This window comes from Pristiophorus japonicus, unplaced genomic scaffold, assembly GCF_044704955.1.
Source record: "Pristiophorus japonicus isolate sPriJap1 unplaced genomic scaffold, sPriJap1.hap1 HAP1_SCAFFOLD_61, whole genome shotgun sequence".
Classification (NCBI taxonomy): domain Eukaryota; kingdom Metazoa; phylum Chordata; class Chondrichthyes; family Pristiophoridae; genus Pristiophorus; species Pristiophorus japonicus.
Genome location: NW_027254520.1, coordinates 484,916 through 507,638, shown reverse-complemented (window position 1 = coordinate 507,638; position 22,723 = coordinate 484,916). Strand labels below are relative to the sequence as shown.

The window sequence follows — 22,723 nt, the reverse complement described above, 5'->3', positions numbered from 1 at the left end:
GTAAACTTTACATTTTTCTTAAAATATCGGAATGATCATCTGACTGAACGTGAGCCCGGGAAATTCATCCACAGAATGTTCACGGCCTGCTGAGTTTTACAGAATGCTTTGTTTTTGTGCATTGTGTTTCTGTATCCCTTTTAAGGTGATGTGCTGGTCTGCCCGGGGTCATTCTCTGTCACTCCAAAATGGTGTGCTATCAGTATCGGATCATTATCTATCTGTTTAAAAGGAATGTGCTGTCTGTCCCGGATTTCAAATTTCAAATTTCAAAAACTGCCTTTGGAGAGTGCAGAATTTTTAGTTTGTTGGTGTGTTTGTGTAAGTGAGAGAGTGCGTGGAAACGTTCTGCGCGATATTATTGTGCATTTCATGTCATGTGAGGAAAAATGCATTACATGCAACTTGAAGCCACACTGATTTGATTCAACACGCATTCAGGGACTGACTGACAGGAGAAGAGTTTGCTGTGGGATTTTGCTATTCCACATGTGAAAGAAGGCAAATTATATAAGTTAGAAACATCGCGATTTTAGCGAGAGCTTGCGGATGGGCTGTGTGACATGATGAGCTCCTTCCCCCTTATTTTCAAATACAAATCAAATCAAGACAAGACAAGACATGACTGACTGACACGATTTGTTTATATAAATTTCTGTATCAATATTTATATATGCATATATTTACATACATTCCCTACTTTTTAACTTTCACAATAAATGTGCTTTTCTGTTCTGCCTGCATTGGCTCTATTACATTTGACCTCTTTCACAGCACACGCTGCTTCTGTCTGATCCCGCAGAAAAGCACTCGCGACTTTAAAAGATGGCCTTTGTTGCCCACATCTTCCCTCGTGGCTTGTCTTACACCATGGGCTTACTGTGTTTGGGAATTTACTGACTGCACACCCTGATTTCCAGTGCATTTCATGCAGTCGCACAGACTTCGTTCAATCAAAAATATATAGATTAAGAAACAATTATTTATTTATTTCAATCAAATCAAATTCAATTTTTTGCAATAAAATTGTAAATTTATTTATTTTCTTATTATAATAAATATATATATGTTTTAAATTGTCTTTTTGTCTGGGTTGGTTTTATTTCCCTCCCTCTTTCCTGCTTGTCTATCACCTGTGGCTTCAACAACCGTCCCAGTCCCGCGTGCTCATGAGAACCGCGCTCATTCACGCACAACACAATTGCATTCAGGAATGATAGAAATTCCAATTTATTCTTCTGAAAGGGAACTGCTGTCCGTAAAGGGCAATTCTACAGCTGTGTAAGAGGGATGTGCTTCCTGTCCAGGATCATTCGGTGTCTGTTTCAACGGGATGGTTGTCAGTTCCGGTTCATCAATTGCCCCTTTAAAACGTATTTTCTCATTATCCGGATCATCCTGTACATTTAAAAAGGAGTGTGATTATCAGCTGTGATAACCGAATTGTTAAACTGTTGTGTTTCAAGATACATTGACTTTGCTTGTGTCCGTGTACATCCATATCGCAGCGCATCTGTTCATTACTCAAAATATGCGCATGTTTTCCGATATCCACTCCTTGATGTAACCCTTGTCCCAAATTTGCTCTCAATATAAAAAACAACAAATTATGCACCGACGGTAGCGACCGCGTGGCCTAAAGGATAAGGTGTCTGATTTCGATTGTAACTGTGATCTTATCAGATGATTGCAGGTTAGAGTCCGGCAGTGGTCAGCTATCGCGCTTTGTGAAATTTTATAATCTTTGTTTTGATTCTGCCTCAAAACCAACCATCTCGGACAGTCACTCACCTGAAGTAAAGGAAGGTTGTGTGCTTTAAGAAGCTAACGGCACATTTTCATCACTGTCCATCTGGTTGCACGGGCAAAACAAGTGGTGAAGTAGATTTTCGTGCATATTATTTCTGTTTGAATGCAAAAAGTAGGGGATGGATGTCTGACTTTGCAGTCAATAGGAGACAAGGTGACTGACAGGTTGAAGCAATGGACTGCTGATCCAGTATGCCCCCAGCTTCGTCGTTATTGTGTTAAATATTTTCCCCTAGTTTTTTTATTCAATCACATTTATCCTCTTTGCCAAATTCACCTTTTACTGAAAAGGATGCAGCTCGTTGGTGAAGTAATGTCACAAAAAATAATCACTTCATCAAAGGGAAAACATTAGCAGGACGATGGAGAGGGGGACTCATGAAATCGGTCTCTGAGAGTCAGCACAGGCACGATGGGCCGAATAGCAAACTAACGTCAGAAACTGAGAGCTACGTTCCTCACTGTCGGCGGCTCGTTGGTCTAGGGGTATGATTCTCGCTTTGGGATTATAATAATTGAAATGCGAGAGATCCCGGGTTCAAATCCCGGACGAGCCCTGCCAACTTTTTGTCAAAAAACGACTTCTCAGCCGGTCGACATGTGAGAAAACTGACATGTTTCAAATTAAAACGTGTGATTGCACTCCGTTGTTCACACAGCGTCCAAAAATCCTGGAGATTCCCAGGAGCAAAGTGAAACTCACCGAACTGAGTAAAGTTCATGTTTCTCAGATGTGCTCGGCTCTGCGTCTCATTGGACAACATAAACCCCGTTTTGATTCCGGCAAATACTTGATCAGTGTATCTTCCTTTCTGCACGCATGAGCTCACCTCCATAGGGATAAGCATACATTCAACGTCAATCTCAAATTCAACGTGAAACAGACTCTGCCCTGAATATGAGTGCGTCCTGTTTCTCTCGCGCTGAAAAGATGTGAGAAGCTGGCTTTGGATTTAGTCCCTTGGCTGCCGAATTTAAACCGTGCAGGAAATCGATCCGGGGTGGCCAAGCTGCCTAGTCTAATTATAAGGCGTTCAAACCCTACATTCCAGGCAGGTTACAGTGTTCTGGCCTCAAAATTCGGTTCAACGTATCGGATCATAAGCACCGCTCCCATTGTCTGCTAATGGTTCTGCTGTTCACACTAACACCTCCTCTGGTCCATCCTTTGTTACTTTATTGCCCGCTTACCACTCACTTTGCCTTTTTGCATTGTGCCATTTATTATTCAATCACTCCTACGCTCCAATGTATCACAGGCATTCCCTTTTGTCCTTCCTCGCTGCCTATTTTTCCAGGCGCTATTTTCCAGGAAAAATCTGTAAACTTTACATTTTTCTTAAAATATCGGAATGATTATCTGACTGAACGTGAGCCCGGGAAATTCATCCACAGAATGTTCACGGCCTGCTGAGTTTTACAGAATGCTTTGTTTTTGTTCATTGTGTTTCTGTATCCCTTTTAAGGTGATGTGCTGGTCTGCCCGGGGTCATTCTCTGTCACTCCAAAATGGTGTGCTATCAGTATCGGATCATTATCTATCTGTTTAAAAGGAATGTGCTGTCTGTCCCGGATTTCAAATTTCAAATTTCAAAAACTGCCTTTGGAGAGTGCAGAATTTTTAGTTTGTTGGTGTGTTTGTGTAAGTGAGAGAGTGCGTGGAAACGTTCTGCGCGATATTACTGTGCATTTCATGTCATGTGAGGAAAAATGCATTACATGCAACTTGAAGCCACACTGATTTGATTCAACACGCATTCAGGGACTGACTGACAGGAGAAGAGTTTGCTGTGGGATTTTGCTATTCCACATGTGAAAGAAGGCAAATTATATAAGTTAGAAACATAGCGATTTTAGCGAGAGCTTGCGGATGGGCTGTGTGACATGATGAGCTCCTTCCCCCTTATTTTCAAATACAAATCAAATCAAGACAAGACAAGACATGACTGACTGACACGATTTGTTTATATAAATTTCTGTATCAATATTTATATATGCATATATTTACATACATTCCCTACTTTTTAACTTTCACAATAAATGTGCTTTTCTGTTCTGCCTGCATTGGCTCTATTACATTTGGCCTCTTTCACAGCACACGCTGCTTCTGTCTGATCCCGCAGAAAAGCACTCGCGACTTTAAAAGATGGCCTTTGTTGCCCACATCTTCCCTCGTGGCTTGTCTTACACCATGGGCTTACTGTGTTTGGGTATTTACTGACTGCACACCCTGATTTCCAGTGCATTTCATGCAGTCGCACAGACTTCGTTCAATCAAAAATATATAGATTAAGAAACAATTATTTATTTATTTCAATCAAATCAAATTCAATTTTTTGCAATAAAATTGTAAATTTATTTATTTTCTTATTATAATAAATATATATATGTTTTAAATTGTCTTTTTGTCTGTGTTGGTTTTATTTCCCTCCCTCTTTCCTGCTTGTCTATCACCTGTGGCTTCAACAACCGTCCCAGTCCCGCGTGCTCATGAGAACCGCGCTCATTCACGCACAACACAATTGCATTCAGGAATGATAGAAATTCCAATTTATTCTTCTGAAAGGGAACTGCTGTCCGTAAAGGGCAATTCTACAGCTGTGTAAGAGGGATGTGCTTCCTGTCCAGGATCATTCGGTGTCTGTTTCAACGGGATGGTTGTCAGTTCCGGTTCATCAATTGCCCCTTTAAAACGTATTTTCTCATTATCCGGATCATCCTGTACATTTAAAAAGGAGTGTGATTATCAGCTGTGATAACCGAATTGTTAAACTGTTGTGTTTCAAGATACATTGACTTTGCTTGTGTCCGTGTACATCCATATCGCAGCGCATCTGTTCATTACTCAAAATATGCTCATGTTTTCCGATATCCACTCCTTGATGTAACCCTTGTCCCAAATTTGCTCTCAATATAAAAAACAACAAATTATGCACCGACGGTAGCGACCGCGTGGCCTAAAGGATAAGGTGTCTGATTTCGATTGTAACTGTGATCTTATCAGATGATTGCAGGTTAGAGTCCGGCAGTGGTCAGCTATCGCGCTTTGTGAAATTTTATAATCTTTGTTTTGATTCTGCCTCAAAACCAACCATCTCGGACAGTCACTCACCTGAAGTAAAGGAAGGTTGTGTGCTTTAAGAAGCTAATGGCAAATTTTCATCACTGTCGATCTGGTTGCACGGGCAAAACAAGTGGTGAAGTAGATTTTCGTGCACATTATTTATGTTTGAATGCAAAAAGTAGGGGATGGATGTCTGACTTTGCAGTCAATAGGAGACAAGGTGACTGACAGGTTGAAGCAATGGACTGCTGATCCCGTATGCCCCCAGCTTTGTCGTTATTGTGTTAAACATTTTCCCCTAGTTTTTTTATTCAATCACATTTATCCTCATTGCCAAATTCACCTTTTACTGAAAAGGATGCAGCTCGTTGATGAAGTAATGTCACAAAAAATAATCACTTCATCAAAGGGAAAACATTAGCAGAACGATGGAGAGGGGGACTCATGAAATCGGTCTCTGAGAGTCAGCACAGGCACGATGGGCCGAATAGCAAACTAACGTCAGAAACTGAGAGCTACGCTCCTCACTGTCGGCGGCTCGTTGGTCTAGGGGTATGAATCTCGCTTTGGGATTATAATAATTGAAATGCGAGAGGTCCCGGGTTCAAATCCCGGACGAGCCCTGCCAACCTTTTGTCAAAAAACGACTTCTCAGCCGGTCGACATGTGAGAAAACTGACTTGTTTCAAATTAAAACGTGTGATTGCACTCCGTTGTTCACACAGCGTCCAAAAATCCTGGAGATTCCCAGGAGCAAAGTGAAACTCACCGAACTGAGTAAAGTTCATGTTTCTCAGATGTGCTCGGCTCTGCGTCTCATTGGACAACATAAACCCCGTTTTGATTCCGGCAAATACTTGATCAGTGTATCTTCCTTTCTGCACGCATGAGCTCACCTCCATAGGGATAAGCATAATTTCAACGTCAATCTCAAATTCAACGTGAAACAGACTCTGCCCTGAATATGAGTGCGTCCTGTTTCTCTCGCGCTGAAAAGATGTGAGAAGCTGGCTTTGGATTTAGTCCCTTGGCTGCCGAATTTAAACCGTGCAGGAAATCGATCCGGGGTGGCCAAGCTGCCTGGTCTAATTAAAAGGCGTTCAAACCCTACAATCCAGGCAGGTTATAGTGTTCTGGCCTCAACATTCGGTTCAACGTATCGGATCATAAGCACCGCTCCCATTGTCTGCTAATGGTTCTGCTGTTCACACTAACACCTCCTCTGGTCCATCCTTTGTTAATTTATTGCCCGCTTACCACTCACTTTGCCTTTTTGCATTGTGCCATTTATTATTCAATCACTCCTACGCTCCACTGTATCACAGGCATTCCCTTTTGTCCTTCCTCGCTGCCTATTTTTCCAGGCGCTATTTTCCAGGAAAAATCTGTAAACTTTACATTTTTCTTAAAATATCGGAATGATCATCTGACTGAACGTGAGCCCGGGAAATTCATCCACAGAATGTTCACGGCCTGCTGAGTTTTACAGAATGCTTTGTTTTTGTTCACTGTGTTTCTGTATCCCTTTTAAGGTGATGTGCTGGTCTGCCCGGGGTCATTCTCTGTCTCTCCAAAATGGTGTGCTATCAGGATCGGATCATTATCTATCTGTTTAAAAGGAATGTGCTGTCTGTCCCGGATTTCAAATTTCAAATTTCAAAAACTGCCTTTGGAGAGTGCAGAATTTTTAGTTTGTTGGTGTGTTTGTGTAAGTGAGAGAGTGCGTGGAAACGTTCTGCGCGATATTACTGTGCATTTCATGTCATGTGAGGAAAAATGCATTACATGCAACTTGAAGCCACACTGATTTGATTCAACACGCATTCAGGGACTGACTGACAGGAGAAGAGTCTGCTGTGGGATTTTGCTATTCCACATGTGAAAGAAGGCAAATTATATAAGTTAGAAACATAGCGATTTTAGCGAGAGCTTGCGGATGGGCTGTGTGACATGATGAGCTCCTTCCCCCTTATTTTCAAATACAAATCAAATCAAGACAAGACAAGACATGACTGACTGACTGACTTTGTTTATATAAATTTCTGTATAAATATTTATATATGCATATATTTACATACATTCCCTACTTTTTAACTTTCACAATAAATGTGCTTTTCTGTTCTGCCTGCATTGGCTCTATTACATTTGACCTATTTCACAGCACACGCAGCTTCTGTCTGATCGTGCAGAAAAGCACTCGCGACTTTAAAAGATGGCCTTTGTTGCCCACATCTTCCCTCGTGGCTTGTCTTACACCATGGGCTTACTGTGTTTGGGAATTTACTGACTGCACACCCTGATTTCCAGTGCATTTCATGCAGTCGCACAGACTTCGTTCAATCAAAAATATATAGATTAAGAAACAATTATTTATTTATTTCAATCAAATCAAATTCAATTTTTTGCAATAAAATTGTAAATTTATTTATTTTCTTATTATAATAAATATATATATGTTTTAAATTGTCTTTTTGTCTGGGTTGGTTTTATTTCCCTCCCTCTTTCCTGCTTGTCTATCACCTGTGGCTTCAACAACCGTCCCAGTCCCGCGTGCTCATGAGAACCGCGCTCATTCACGCACAACACAATTGCATTCAGGAATGATGGAAATTCCAATTTATTCTTCTGAAAGGGAACTGCTGTCCGTGAAGGGCAATTCTACAGCTGTGTAAGAGGGATGTGCATCCTGTCCAGGATCATTCGGTGTCTGTTTCAACGGGATGGTTGTCAGTTCCGGTTCATCAATTGCCCCTTTAAAACGTATTTTCTCATTATCCGGATCATCCTGTACATTTAAAAAGGAATGTGATTATCAGTTGTGATAACCGAATTGTTAAACTGTTGTGTTTCAAGATACATTGACTTTGCCTGTGTCCGTGTACATCCATATCGCAGCGCATCTGTTCATTACTCAAAATATGCTCATGTTTTCCGATATCCACTCCTTGATGTAACCCTTGTCCCAAATTTGCTCTCAATATAAAAAACAACAAATTATGCACTGACGGTAGCGGCTGCGTGGCCTAAAGGATAAGGTGTCTGATTTCGATTGTAATTGTGATCTTATCAGATGATTGCAGGTTCTAGTCCTGCAGTGGTCAGCTATCGCGCTTTGTGAAATTTTATATTCTTTGTTTTGATTCTGCCTCAAAACCAACCATCTCGGACAGTCACTCACCTGAAGTAAAGGAAGGCTGTGTGCTTTAAGAAGCTAATGGCACATTTTCATCACTGTCGATCTGGTTGCACGGGCAAAACAAGTGGTGAAGTAGATTTTCGTGCATATTATTTCTGTTTGAATGCAAAAAGTAGGGGATGGATGTCTGACTTTGCAGTCAATAGGAGACAAGGTGACTGACAGGTTGAAGCAATGGACTGCTGATCCAGTATGCCCCCAGCTTCGTCGTTATTGTGTTAAACATTTTCCCCTAGTTTTTTTATTCAATCACATTTATCCTCTTTGACAAATTCACCTTTTACTGAAAAGGATGCAGCTCGTTGGTGAAGTAATGTCACAAAAAATAATCACTTCATCAAAGGGAAAACATTAGCAGGACGATGGAGAGGGGGACTCATGAAATCGGTCTCTGAGAGTCAGCACAGGCACGATGGGCCGAATAGCAAACTAACGTCAGAAACTGAGAGCTACGTTCCTCACTGTCGGCGGCTCGTTGGTCTAGGGGTATGATTTTCGCTTTGGGATTATAATAATTGAAATGCGAGAGATCCCGAGTTCAAATCCCGGACGAGCCCTGCCAACTTTTTGTCAAAAAACGACTTCTCAGCCGGTCGACATGTGAGAAAACTGACATGTTTCAAATTAAAATGTGTGATTGCACTCCGTTGTTCAAACAGCGTCCAAAAATCCTGGAGATTCCCAGGAGCAAAGTGAAACTTACCGAACTGAGTAAAGTTCATGTTTCTCAGATGTGCTCGGCTCTGCGTCTCATTGGACAACATAAACCCCGTTTTGATTCCGGCAAATACTTGATCAGTGTATCTTCCTTTCTGCACGCATGAGCTCACCTCCATAGGGATAAGCATACATTCAACGTCAATATCAAATTCAACGTGAAACAGACTCTGCCCTGAATAGGAGTGCGTCCTGTTTCTCTCGCGCTGAAAAGATGTGAGAAGCTGGCTTTGGATTTAGTCCCTTGGCTGCCGAATTTAAACCGTGCAGGAAATCGATCCGGGGTGGCCAAGCTGCCTGGTCTAATTAAAAGGCGTTCAAACCCTACATTCCAGGCAGGTTATAGTGTTCTGGCCTCAACATTCGGTTCAACGTATCGGATCATAAGCACCGCTCCCATTGTCTGCTAAAGGTTCTGCTGTTCACACTAACACCTCCTCTGGTCCATCCTTTGTTACTTTATTGCCCGCTTACCACTCACTTTGCCTTTTTGCATTGTGCCATTTATTATTCAATCACTCCTACGCTCCACTGTATCACAGGCATTCCCTTTTGTCCTTCCGCGCTGCCTATTTTTCCAGGCGCTATTTTCCAGGAAAAATCTGTAAACTTTACATTTTTCTTAAAATATCGGAATGATCATCTGACTGAACGTGAGCCCGGGAAATTCATCCACAGAATGTTCACGGCCTGCTGAGTTTTACAGAATGCTTTGTTTTTGTTCATTGTGTTTCTGTATCCCTTTTAAGGTGATGTGCTGGTCTGCCCGGGGTCATTCTCTGTCTCTCCAAAATGGTGTGCTATCAGTATCGGATCATTATCTATCTGTTTAAAAGGAATGTGCTGTCTGTCTCGGATTTCAAATTTCAAATTTCAAAAACTGCCTTTGGAGAGTGCAGAATTTTTAGTTTGTTGGTGTGTTTGTGTAAGTGAGAGAGTGCGTGGAAACGTTCTGCGCGATCTTACTGTGCATTTCATGTCATGGGAGGAAAAATGCATTACATGCAACTTGAAGCCACACTGATTTGATTCAACACGCATTCAGGGACTGACTGACAGGAGAAGAGTCTGCTGTGGGATTTTGCTATTCCACATGTGAAAGAAGGCAAATTATATAAGTTAGAAACATAGCGATTTTAGCGAGAGCTTGCGGATGGGCTGTGTGACATGATGAGCTCCTTCCCCCTTATTTTCAAATACAAATCAAATCAAGACAAGACAAGACATGACTGACTGACTGACTTTGTTTATATAAATGTCTGTATCAATATTTATATATGCATATATTTACATACATTGCCTACTTTTTAACTTTCACAATAAATGTGCTTTTCTGTTCTGCCTGCATTGGCTCTATTACATTTGACCTCTTTCACAGCACACGCAGCTTCTGTCTGATCCTGCAGAAAAGCACTCGCGACTTTAAAAGATGGCCTTTGTTGCCCACATCTTCCCTTGTGGCTTGTCTTACACCATGGGCTTACTGTGTTTGGGAATTTACTGACTGCACACCCTGATTTCCAGTGCATTTCATGCAGTCGCACAGACTTCGTTCAATCAAAAATATATAGATTAAGAAACAATTATTTATTTATTTCAATCAAATTAAATTCAATTTTTTGCAATAAAATTGTAAATTTATTTATTTTCTTATTATAATAAATATATATATGTTTTAAATTGTCTTTTTGTCTGGGTTGGTTTTAGTTCCCTCCCTCTTTCCTGCTTGTCTATCACCTGTGGCTTCAACAACCGTCCCAGTCCCGCGTGCTCATGAGAACCGCGCTCATTCACGCACAACACAATTGCATTCAGGAATGATAGAAATTCCAATTTATTCTTCTGAAAGGGAACTGCTGTCCGTGAAGGGCAATTCTACAGCTGTGTAAGAGGGATGTGCTTCCTGTCCAGGATCATTCGGTGTCTGTTTCAACGGGATGGTTGTCAGTTCCGGTTCATCAATTGCCCCTTTAAAACGTATTTTCTCATTATCCGGATCATCCTGTACATTTAAAAAGGAGTGTGATTATCAGCTGTGATAACCGAATTGTTAAACTGTTGTGTTTCAAGATACATTGACTTTGCCTGTGTCCGTGTACATCCATATCGCAGCGCATCTGTTCATTACTCAAAATATGCTCATGTTTTCCGATAACCACTCCTTGATGTAACCCTTGTCCCAAATTTGCTCTCAATATAAAAAACAACAAATTATGCACCGACGGTAGCGACCGCGTGGCCTAAAGGATAAGGTGTCTGATTTCGATTGTAACTGTGATCTTATCAGAAGATTGCAGGTTAGAGTCCGGCAGTGGTCAGTTATCGCACTTTGTGAAATTTTATAATCTTTGTTTTGATTCTGCCTCAAAACCAACCATCTCGGACAGTCACTCACCTGAAGTAAAGGAAGGCTGTGTGCTTTAAGAAGCTAATGGCAAATTTTCATCACTGTCGATCTGGTTGCACGGGCAAAACAAGTGGTGAAGTAGATTTTCGTGCACATTATTTATGTTTGAATGCAAAAAGTAGGGGATGGATGTCTGACTTTGCAGTAAATAGGAGACAAGGTGACTGACAGGTTGAAGCAATGGACTGCTGATCCAGTATGCCCCCAGCTTTGTCGTTATTGTGTTAAACATTTTCCCCTAGTTTTTTTTATGCAATCACATTTATCCTCATTGCCAAATTCACCTTTTACTGAAAAGGATGCAGCTCGTTGATGAAGTAATGTCACAAAAAATAATCACTCCATCAAAGGGAAAACATTAGCAGAACGATGGAGAGGGGGACTCATGAAATCGGTCTCTGAGAGTCAGCACAGCCACGATGGGCCGAATAGCAAACTAACGTCAGAAACTGAGAGCTACGCTCCTCACTGTCGGCGGCTCGTTGGTCTAGGGGTATGATTCTCGCTTTGGGATTATAATAATTGAAATGCGAGATGTCCCGGGTTCAAATCCCGGACGAGCCCTGCCAACCTTTTGTCAAAAAACGACTTCTCAGCCGGTCGACATGTGAGAAAACTGACATGTTTCAAATTAAAACGTGTGATTGCACTCCGTTGTTCACACAGCGTCCAAAAATCCTGGAGATTCCCAGGAGCAAAGTGAAACTCACCGAACTGAGTAAAGTTCATGTTTCTCAGATGTGCTCGGCTCTGCGTCTCATTGGACAACATAAACCCCGTTTTGATTCCGGCAAATACTTGATCAGTGTATCTTCCTTTCTGCACGCATGAGCTCACCTCCATAGGGATAAGCATACATTCAACGTCAATCTCAAATTCAACGTGAAACAGACTCTGCCCTGAATATGAGTGCGTCCTGTTTCTCTCGCGCTGAAAAGATGTGAGAAGCTGGCTTTGGATTTAGTCCCTTGGCTGCCGAATTTAAACCGTGCAGGAAATCGATCCGGGGTGGCCAAGCTGCCTGGTCTAATTAAAAGGCGTTCAAACCCTACATTCCAGGCAGGTTATAGTGTTCTGGCCTCAACATTCGGTTCAACGTATCGGATCATAAGCACCGCTCCCATTGTCTGCTAATGGTTCTGCTGTTCACACTAACACCTCCTCTGGTCCATCCTTTGTTACTTTATTGCCCGCTTACCACTCACTTTGCCTTTTTCCATTGTGCCATTTATTATTCAATCACTCCTACGCTCCACTGTATCACAGGCATTCCCTTTTGTCCTTCCTCGCTGCCTATTTTTCCAGGCGCTATTTTCCAGGAAAAATCTGTAAACTTTACATTTTTCTTAAAATATCGGAATGATCATCTGACTGAACGTGAGCCCGGGAAATTCATCCACAGAATGTTCACGGCCTGCTGAGTTTTACAGAATGCTTTGTTTTTGTTCATTGTGTTTCTGTATCCCTTTTAAGGTGATGTGCTGGTCTGCCCGGGGTCATTCTCTGTCTCTCCAAAATGGTGTGCTATCAGTATCGGATCATTATCTATCTGTTTAAAAGGAATGTGCTGTCTTTCCCGGATTTCAAATTTCAAATTTCAAAAACTGCCTTTGGAGAGTGCAGAATTTTTAGTTTGTTGGTCTGTTTGTGTAAGTGAGAGAGTGCGTGGAAACGTTCTGCGCGATCTTACTGTGCATTTCATGTCATGGGAGGAAAAATGCATTACATGCAACTTGAAGCCACACTGATTTGATTCAACACGCATTCAGGTACTGACTGACAGGAGAAGAGTCTGCTGTGGGATTTTGCTATTCCACATGTGAAAGAAGGCAAATTATATAAGTTAGAAACATAGCGATTTTAGCGAGAGCTTGCGGATGGGCTGTGTGACATGATGAGCTCCTTCCCCCTTATTTTCAAATACAAATCAAATCAAGACAAGACAAGACATGACTGACTGACTGACTTTGTTTATATAAATGTCTGTATCAATATTTATATATGCATATATTTACATACATTCCCTACTTTTTAACTTTCACAATAAATGTGCTTTTCTGTTCTGCCTGCATTGGCTCTATTACATTTGACCTCTTTCACAGCACACGCAGCTTCTGTCTGATCCTGCAGAAAAGCACTCGCGACTTTAAAAGATGGCCTTTGTTGCCCACATCTTCCCTCGTGGCTTGTCTTACACCATGGGCTTACTGTGTTTGGGAATTTACTGACTGCACACCCTGATTTCCAGTGCATTTCATGCAGTCGCACAGACTTCGTTCAATCAAAAATATATAGATTAAGAAACAATTATTTATTTATTTCAATCAAATCAAATTCAATTTTTTGCAATAAAATTGTAAATTTATTTATTTTCTTATTATAATAAATATATATATGTTTTAAATTGTCTTTTTGTCTGGGTTGGTTTTATTTCCCTCCCTCTTTCCTGCTTGTCTATCACCTGTGGCTTCAACAACCGTCCCAGTCCCGCGTGCTCATGAGAACCGCGCTCATTCACGCACAACACAATTGCATTCAGGAATGATAGAAATTCCAATTTATTCTTCTGAAAGGGAACTGCTGTCCGTGAAGGGCAATTCTACAGCTGTGTAAGAGGGATGTGCTTCCTGTCCAGGATCATTCGGTGTCTGTTTCAACGAGATGGTTGTCAGTTCCGGTTCATCAATTGCCCCTTTAAAACGTATTTTCTCATTATCCGGATCATCCTGTACAATTAAAAAGGAATGTGATTATCAGTTGTGATAACCGAATTGTTAAACTGTTGTGTTTCAAGATACATTGACTTTGCCTGTGTCCGTGTACATCCATATCGCAGCGCATCTGTTCATTACTCAAAATATGCTCATGTTTTCCGATATCCACTCCTTGATGTAACCCTTGTCCCAAATTTGCTCTCAATATAAAAAACAACAAATTATGCACTGACGGTAGCGGCCGCGTGGCCTAAAGGATAAGGTGTGTGATTTCGATTGTAATTGTGATCTTATCAGAAGATTGCAGGTTCGAGTCCGGCAGTGGTCAGCTATCGCGCTTTGTGAAATTTTATATTCTTTGTTTTGATTCTGCCTCAAAACCAACCATCTCGGACAGTCACTCACCTGAAGTAAAGGAAGGCTGTGTGCTTTAAGAAGCTAACGGCACATTTTCATCACTGTCGATCTGGTTGCACGGGCAAAACAAGTGGTGAAGTAGATTTTCGTGCATATTATTTCTGTTTGAATGCAAAAAGTAGGGGATGGATGTCTGACTTTGCAGTCAATAGGAGACAAGGTGACTGACAGGTTGAAGCAATGGACTGCTGATCCAGTATGCCCCCAGCTTCGTCGTTATTGTGTTAAATATTTTCCCCTAGTTTTTTTATTCAATCACATTTATCCTCTTTGCCAAATTCATCTTTTACTGAAAAGGATGCAGCTCGTTGGTGAAGTAATGTCACAAAAAATAATCACTTCATCAAAGGGAAAACATTAGCAGGACGATGGAGAGGGGGACTCATGAAATCGGTCTCTGAGAGTCAGCACAGGCACGATGGGCCGAATAGCAAACTAACGTCAGAAACTGAGAGCTACGTTCCTCACTGTCGGCGGCTCGTTGGTCTAGGGGTATGATTCTCGCTTTGGGATTATAATAATTGAAATGCGAGAGATCCCGGGTTCAAATCCCGGACGAGCCCTGCCAACTTTTTGTCAAAAAAGGACTTCTCAGCCGGTCGACATGTGAGAAAACTGACATGTTTCAAATTAAAACGTGTGATTGCACTCCGTTGTTCACACAGCGTCCAAAAATCCTGGAGATTCCCAGGAGCAAAGTGAAACTCACCGAACTGAGTAAAGTTCATGTTTCTCAGATGTGCTCGGCTCTGCGTCTCATTGGACAACATAAACCCCGTTTTGATTCCGGCAAATACTTGATCAGTGTATCTTCCTTTCTGCACGCATGAGCTCACCTCCATAGGGATAAGCATACATTCAACGTCAATCTCAAATTCAACGTGAAACAGACTCTGCCCTGAATATGAGTGCGTCCTGTTTCTCTCGCGCTGAAAAGATGTGAGAAGCTGGCTTTGGATTTAGTCCCTTGGCTGCCGAATTTAAACCGTGCAGGAAATCGATCCGGGGTGGCCAAGCTGCCTAGTCTAATTATAAGGCGTTCAAACCCTACATTCCAGGCAGGTTACAGTGTTCTGGCCTCAAAATTCGGTTCAACGTATCGGATCATAAGCACCGCTCCCATTGTCTGCTAATGGTTCTGCTGTTCACACTAACACCTCCTCTGGTCCATCCTTTGTTACTTTATTGCCCGCTTACCACTCACTTTGCCTTTTTGCATTGTGCCATTTATTATTCAATCACTCCTACGCTCCAATGTATCACAGGCATTCCCTTTTGTCCTTCCTCGCTGCCTATTTTTCCAGGCGCTATTTTCCAGGAAAAATCTGTAAACTTTACATTTTTCTTAAAATATCGGAATGATCATCTGACTGAACGTGAGCCCGGGAAATTCATCCACAGAATGTTCACGGCCTGCTGAGTTTTACAGAATGCTTTGTTTTTGTTCATTGTGTTTCTGTATCCCTTTTAAGGTGATGTGCTGGTCTGCCCGGGGTCATTCTCTGTCACTCCAAAATGGTGTGCTATCAGTATCGGATCATTATCTATCTGTTTAAAAGGAATGTGCTGTCTGTCCCGGATTTCAAATTTCAAATTTCAAAAACTGCCTTTGGAGAGTGCAGAATTTTTAGTTTGTTGGTGTGTTTGTGTAAGTGAGAGAGTGCGTGGAAATGTTCTGCGCGATATTACTGTGCATTTCATGTCATGTGAGGAAAAATGCATTACATGCAACTTGAAGCCACACTGATTTGATTCAACACGCATTCAGGGACTGACTGACAGGAGAAGAGTTTGCTGTGGGATTTTGCTATTCCACATGTGAAAGAAGGCAAATTATATAAGTTAGAAACATAGCGATTTTAGCGAGAGCTTGCGGATGGGCTGTGTGACATGATGAGCTCCTTCCCCCTTATTTTCAAATACAAATCAAATCAAGACAAGACAAGACATGACTGACTGACACGATTTGTTTATATAAATTTCTGTATCAATATTTATATATGCATATATTTACATACATTCCCTACTTTTTAACTTTCACAATAAATGTGCTTTTCTGTTCTGCCTGCATTGGCTCTATTACATTTGACCTCTTTCACAGCACACGCTGCTTCTGTCTGATCCCGCAGAAAAGCACTCGCGACTTTAAAAGATGGCCTTTGTTGCCCACATCTTCCCTCGTGGCTTGTCTTACACCATGGGCTTACTGTGTTTGGGAATTTACTGACTGCACACCCTGATTTCCAGTGCATTTCATGCAGTCGCACAGACTTCGTTCAATCAAAAATATATAGATTAAGAAACAATTATTTATTTATTTCAACCAAATCAAATTCAATTTTTTGCAATAAAATTGTAAATTTATTTATTTTCTTATTATAATAAATATATATATGTTTTAAATTGTCTTTTTGTCTGGGTTGGTTTTATTTCCCTCCCTCTTTCCTGCTTGTCTATCACCTGTGGCTTCAACAACCGTCCCAGTCCCGCGTGCTCATGAGAACCGCGCTCATTCACGCACAACACAATTGCATTCAGGAATGATAGAAATTCCAATTTATTCTTCTGAAAGGGAACTGCTGTCCGTGAAGGGCAATTCTACAGCTGTGTAAGAGGGATGTGCTTCCTGTCCAGGATCATTCGGTGTCTGTTTCAACGGGATGGTTGTCAGTTCCGGTTCATCAATTGCCCCTTTAAAACGTATTTTCTCATTATCCGGATCATCCTGTACATTTAAAAAGGAGTGTGATTATCAGCTGTGATAACCGAATTGTTAAACTGTTGTGTTTCAAGATACATTGACTTTGCTTGTGTCCGTGTACATCCATATCGCAGCGCATCTGTTCATTACTCAAAATATGCTCATGTTTTCCGATATCCACTCCTTGATGTAACCCTTGTCCCAAATTTGCTCTCAATATAAAAAACAACAAATTATGCACTGACGGTAGCGGCTGCGTGGCCTAAAGGATAAGGTGTCTGATTTCGATTGTAATTGTGATCTTATCAGATGATTGCAGGTTCTAGTCCTGCAGTGGTCAGCTATCGCGCTTTGTGAAATTTTATATTCTTTGTTTTGATTCTGCCTCAAAACCAACCATCTCGGACAGTCACTCACCTGAAGTAAATGAAGGCTGTGTGCTTTAAGAAGCTAATGGCACATTTTCATCACTGTCGATCTGGTTGCACGGGCAAAACAAGTGGTGAAGTAGATTTTCGTGCATATTATTTCTGTTTGAATGCAAAAAGTAGGGGATGGATGTCTGACTTTGCAGTCAATAGGAGACAAGGTGACTGACAGGTTGAAGCAATGGACTGCTGATCCAGTATGCCCCCAGCTTCGTCGTTATTGTGTTAAACATTTTCCCCTAGTTTTTTTATTCAATCACATTTATCCTCTTTGACAAATTCACCTTTTACTGAAAAGGATGCAGCTCGTTGGTGAAGTAATGTCACAAAAAATAATCACTTCATCAAAGGGAAAACATTAGCAGGACGATGGAGAGGGGGACTCATGAAATCGGTCTCTGAGAGTCAGCACAGGCACGATGGGCCGAATAGCAAACTAACGTCAGAAACTGAGAGCTACGTTCCTCACTGTCGGCGGCTCGTTGGTCTAGGGGTATGATTTTCGCTTTGGGATTATAATAATTGAAATGCGAGAGATCCCGGGTTCAAATCGCGGACGAGCCCTGCCAACTTTTTGTCAAAAAACGACTTCTCAGCCGGTCGACATGTGAGAAAACTGACATGTTTCAAATTAAAATGTGTGATTGCACTCCGTTGTTCACACAGCGTCCAAAAATCCTGGAGATTCCCAGGAGCAAAGTGAAACTTACCGAACTGAGTAAAGTTCATGTTTCTCAGATGTGCTCGGCTCTGCGTCTCATTGGACAACATAAACCCCGTTTTGATTCCGGCAAATACTTGATCAGTGTATCTTCCTTTCTGCACGCATGAGCTCACCTCCATAGGGATAAGCATACATTCAACGTCAATATCAAATTCAACGTGAAACAGACTCTGCCCTGAATAGGAGTGCGTCCTGTTTCTCTCGCGCTGAAAAGATGTGAGAAGCTGGCTTTGGATTTAGTCCCTTGGCTGCCGAATTTAAACCGTGCAGGAAATCGATCCGGGGTGGCCAAGCTGCCTGGTCTAATTAAAAGGCGTTCAAACCCTACATTCCAGGCAGGTTATAGTGTTCTGGCCTCAACATTCGGTTCAACGTATCGGATCATAAGCACCGCTCCCATTGTCTGCTAAAGGTTCTGCTGTTCACACTAACACCTCCTCTGGTCCATCCTTTGTTACTTTATTGCCCGCTTACCACTCACTTTGCCTTTTTGCATTGTGCCATTTATTATTCAATCACTCCTACGCTCCACTGTATCACAGGCATTCCCTTTTGTCCTTCCGCGCTGCCTATTTTTCCAGGCGCTATTTTCCAGGAAAAATCTGTAAACTTTACATTTTTCTTAAAATATCGGAATGATCATCTGACTGAACGTGAGCCCGGGAAATTCATCCACAGAATGTTCACGGCCTGCTGAGTTTTACAGAATGCTTTGTTTTTGTTCATTGTGTTTCTGTATCCCTTTTAAGGTGATGTGCTGGTCTGCCCGGGGTCATTCTCTGTCTCTCCAAAATGGTGTGCTATCAGTATCGGATCATTATCTATCTGTTTAAAAGGAATGTGCTGTCTGTCTCGGATTTCAAATTTCAAATTTCAAAAACTGCCTTTGGAGAGTGCAGAATTTTTAGTTTGTTGGTGTGTTTGTGTAAGTGAGAGAGTGCGTGGAAACGTTCTGCGCGATCTTACTGTGCATTTCATGTCATGGGAGGAAAAATGCATTACATGCAACTTGAAGCCACACTGATTTGATTCAACACGCATTCAGGGACTGACTGACAGGAGAAGAGTCTGCTGTGGGATTTTGCTATTCCACATGTGAAAGAAGGCAAATTATATAAGTTAGAAACATAGCGATTTTAGCGAGAGCTTGCGGATGGGCTGTGTGACATGATGAGCTCCTTCCCCCTTATTTTCAAATACAAATCAAATCAAGACAAGACAAGACATGACTGACTGACTGACTTTGTTTATATAAATGTCTGTATCAATATTTATATATGCATATATTTACATACATTCCCTACTTTTTAACTTTCACAATAAATGTGCTTTTCTGTTCTGCCTGCATTGGCTCTATTACATTTGACCTCTTTCACAGCACACGCAGCTTCTGTCTGATCCTGCAGAAAAGCACTCGCGACTTTAAAAGATGGCCTTTGTTGCCCACATCTTCCCTCGTGGCTTGTCTTACACCATGGGCTTACTGTGTTTGGGAATTTACTGACTGCATACCCTGATTTCCAGTGCATTTCATGCAGTCGCACAGACTTCGTTCAATCAAAAATATATAGATTAAGAAACAATTATTTATTTATTTCAATCAAATTAAATTCAATTTTTTGCAATAAAATTGTAAATTTATTTATTTTCTTATTATAATAAATATATATATGTTTTAAATTGTCTTTTTGTCTGGGTTGGTTTTAGTTCCCTCCCTCTTTCCTGCTTGTCTATCACCTGTGGCTTGAACAACCGTCCCAGTCCCGCGTGCTCATGAGAACCGCGCTCATTCACGCACAACACAATTGCATTCAGGAATGATAGAAATTCCAATTTATTCTTCTGAAAGGGAACTGCTGTCCGTGAAGGGCAATTCTACAGCTGTGTAAGAGGGATGTGCTTCCTGTCCAGGATCATTCGGTGTCTGTTTCAACGGGATGGTTGTCAGTTCCGGTTCATCAATTGCCCCTTTAAAACGTATTTTCTCATTATCCGGATCATCCTGTACATTTAAAAAGGAGTGTGATTATCAGCTGTGATAACCGAATTGTTAAACTGTTGTGTTTCAAGATACATTGACTTTGCCTGTGTCCGTGTACATCCATATCGCAGCGCATCTGTTCATTACTCAAAATATGCTCATGTTTTCCGATAACCACTCCTTGATGTAACCCTTGTCCCAAATTTGCTCTCAATATAAAAAACAACAAATTATGCACCGACGGTAGCGACCGCGTGGCCTAAAGGATAAGGTGTCTGATTTCGATTGTAATTGTGATCTTATCAGATGATTGCAGGTTAGAGTCCGGCAGTGGTCAGTTATCGCACTTTGTGAAATTTTATAATCTTTGTTTTGATTCTGCCTCAAAACCAACCATCTCGGACAGTCACTCACCTGAAGTAAAGGAAGGCTGTGTGCTTTAAGAAGCTAATGGCAAATTTTCATCACTGTCGATCTGGTTGCACGGGCAAAACAAGTGGTGAAGTAGATTTTCGTGCACATTATTTCTGTTTGAATGCAAAAAGTAGGGGATGGATGTCTGACTTTGCAGTAAATAGGAGACAAGGTGACTGACAGGTTGAAGCAATGGACTGCTGATCCAGTATGCCCCCAGCTTTGTCGTTATTGTGTTAAACATTTTCCCCTAGTTTTTTTTATACAATCACATTTATCCTCATTGCCAAATTCACCTTTTACTGAAAAGGATGCAGCTCGTTGATGAAGTAATGTCACAAAAAATAATCACTCCATCAAAGGGAAAACATTAGCAGAACGATGGAGAGGGGGACTCATGAAATCGGTCTCTGAGAGTCAGCACAGGCACGATGGGCCGAATAGCAAACTAACGTCAGAAACTGAGAGCTACGCTCCTCACTGTCGGCGGCTCGTTGGTCTAGGGGTATGATTCTCGCTTTGGGATTATAATAATTGAAATGCGAGAGGTCCCGGGTTCAAATCCCGGACGAGCCCTGCCAACCTTTTGTCAAAAAACGACTTCTCAGCCGGTCGACATGTGAGAAAACTGACATGTTTCAAATTAAAACGTGTGATTGCACTCCGTTGTTCACACAGCGTCCAAAAATCCTGGAGATTCCCAGGAGCAAAGTGAAACTCACCGAACTGAGTAAAGTTCATGTTTCTCAGATGTGCTCGGCTCTGCGTCTCATTGGACAACATAAACCCCGTTTTGATTCCGGCAAATACTTGATCAGTGTATCTTCCTTTCTGCACGCATGAGCTCACCTCCATAGGGATAAGCATACATTCAACGTCAATCTCAAATTCAACGTGAAACAGACTCTGCCCTGAATATGAGTGCGTCCTGTTTCTCTCGCGCTGAAAAGATGTGAGAAGCTGGCTTTGGATTTAGTCCCTTGGCTGCCGAATTTAAACCGTGCAGGAAATCGATCCGGGGTGGCCAAGCTGCCTGGTCTAATTAAAAGGCGTTCAAACCCTACATTCCAGGCAGGTTATAGTGTTCTGGCCTCAACATTCGGTTCAACGTATCGGATCATAAGCACCGCTCCCATTGTCTGCTAATGGTTCTGCTGTTCACACTAACACCTTCTCTGGTCCATCCTTTGTTACTTTATTGCCCGCTTACCACTCACTTTGCCTTTTTGCATTGTGCCATTTATTATTCAATCACTCCTACGCTCCACTGTATCACAGGCATTCCCTTTTGTCCTTCCTCGCTGCCTATTTTTCCAGGCGCTATTTTCCAGGAAAAATCTGTAAACTTTACATTTTTCTTAAAATATCGGAATGATCATCTGACTGAACGTGAGCCCGGGAAATTCATCCACAGAATGTTCACGGCCTGCTGAGTTTTACAGAATGCTTTGTTTTTGTTCACTGTGTTTCTGTATCCCTTTTAAGGTGATGTGCTGGTCTGCCCGGGGTCATTCTCTGTCTCTCCAAAATGGTGTGCTATCAGTATCGGAACATTATCTATCTGTTTAAAAGGAATGTGCTGTCTGTCCCGGATTTCAAATTTCAAATTTCAAAAACTGCCTTTGGAGAGTGCAGAATTTTTAGTTTGTTGGTGTGTTTGTATAAGTGAGAGAGTGCGTGGAAACGTTCTGTGCGATCTTACTGTGCATTTCATGTCAAGTGAGGAAAAATGCATTACATGCAACTTGAAGCCACACTGATTTGATTCAACACGCATTCAGGGACTGACTGACAGGAGAAGAGTCTGCTGTGGGATTTTGCTATTCCACATGTGAAAGAAGGCAAATTATATAAGTTAGAAACATAGCGATTTTAGCGAGAGCTTGCGGATGGGCTGTGTGACATGATGAGCTCCTTCCCCCTTATTTTCAAATACAAATCAAATCAAGACAAGACAAGACATGACTGACTGACACGATTTGTTTATATAAATTTCTGTATCAATATTTATATATGCATATATTTACATACATTCCCTACTTTTTAACTTTCACAATAAATGTGCTTTTCTGTTCTGCCTGCATTGGCTCTATTACATTTGACCTCTTTCACAGCACACGCAGCTTCTGTCTGATCCTGCAGAAAAGCACT

At 41.5% G+C, this 22,723-nt stretch overlaps 5 non-coding genes across 5 annotated transcripts; all 5 read left to right on the top strand.

Annotated features, from left to right (window-relative positions):
- Window positions 1-2,278: 2,278 nt before the first annotated feature.
- Window positions 2,279-2,366, top strand: trnap-ugg (transfer RNA proline (anticodon UGG)). The gene is given in 2 exon segments: window positions 2,279-2,314; window positions 2,331-2,366. It is a non-coding gene; the product is annotated as a tRNA-Pro (tRNA).
- A 3,042-nt stretch (window positions 2,367-5,408) lies between these two features.
- On the top strand, window positions 5,409-5,496 carry trnap-ugg (transfer RNA proline (anticodon UGG)). The gene is given in 2 exon segments: window positions 5,409-5,444; window positions 5,461-5,496. It is a non-coding gene; the product is annotated as a tRNA-Pro (tRNA).
- Window positions 5,497-11,669: 6,173 nt separating this feature from the next.
- On the top strand, window positions 11,670-11,757 carry trnap-ugg (transfer RNA proline (anticodon UGG)). The gene is given in 2 exon segments: window positions 11,670-11,705; window positions 11,722-11,757. It is a non-coding gene; the product is annotated as a tRNA-Pro (tRNA).
- A 3,042-nt stretch (window positions 11,758-14,799) lies between these two features.
- On the top strand, window positions 14,800-14,887 carry trnap-ugg (transfer RNA proline (anticodon UGG)). Its single transcript is given in 2 exon segments — window positions 14,800-14,835; window positions 14,852-14,887. It is a non-coding gene; the product is annotated as a tRNA-Pro (tRNA).
- Window positions 14,888-21,060: 6,173 nt separating this feature from the next.
- Window positions 21,061-21,148, top strand: trnap-ugg (transfer RNA proline (anticodon UGG)). Its single transcript is given in 2 exon segments — window positions 21,061-21,096; window positions 21,113-21,148. It is a non-coding gene; the product is annotated as a tRNA-Pro (tRNA).
- The last annotated feature ends 1,575 nt before the right edge of the window (window positions 21,149-22,723 follow it).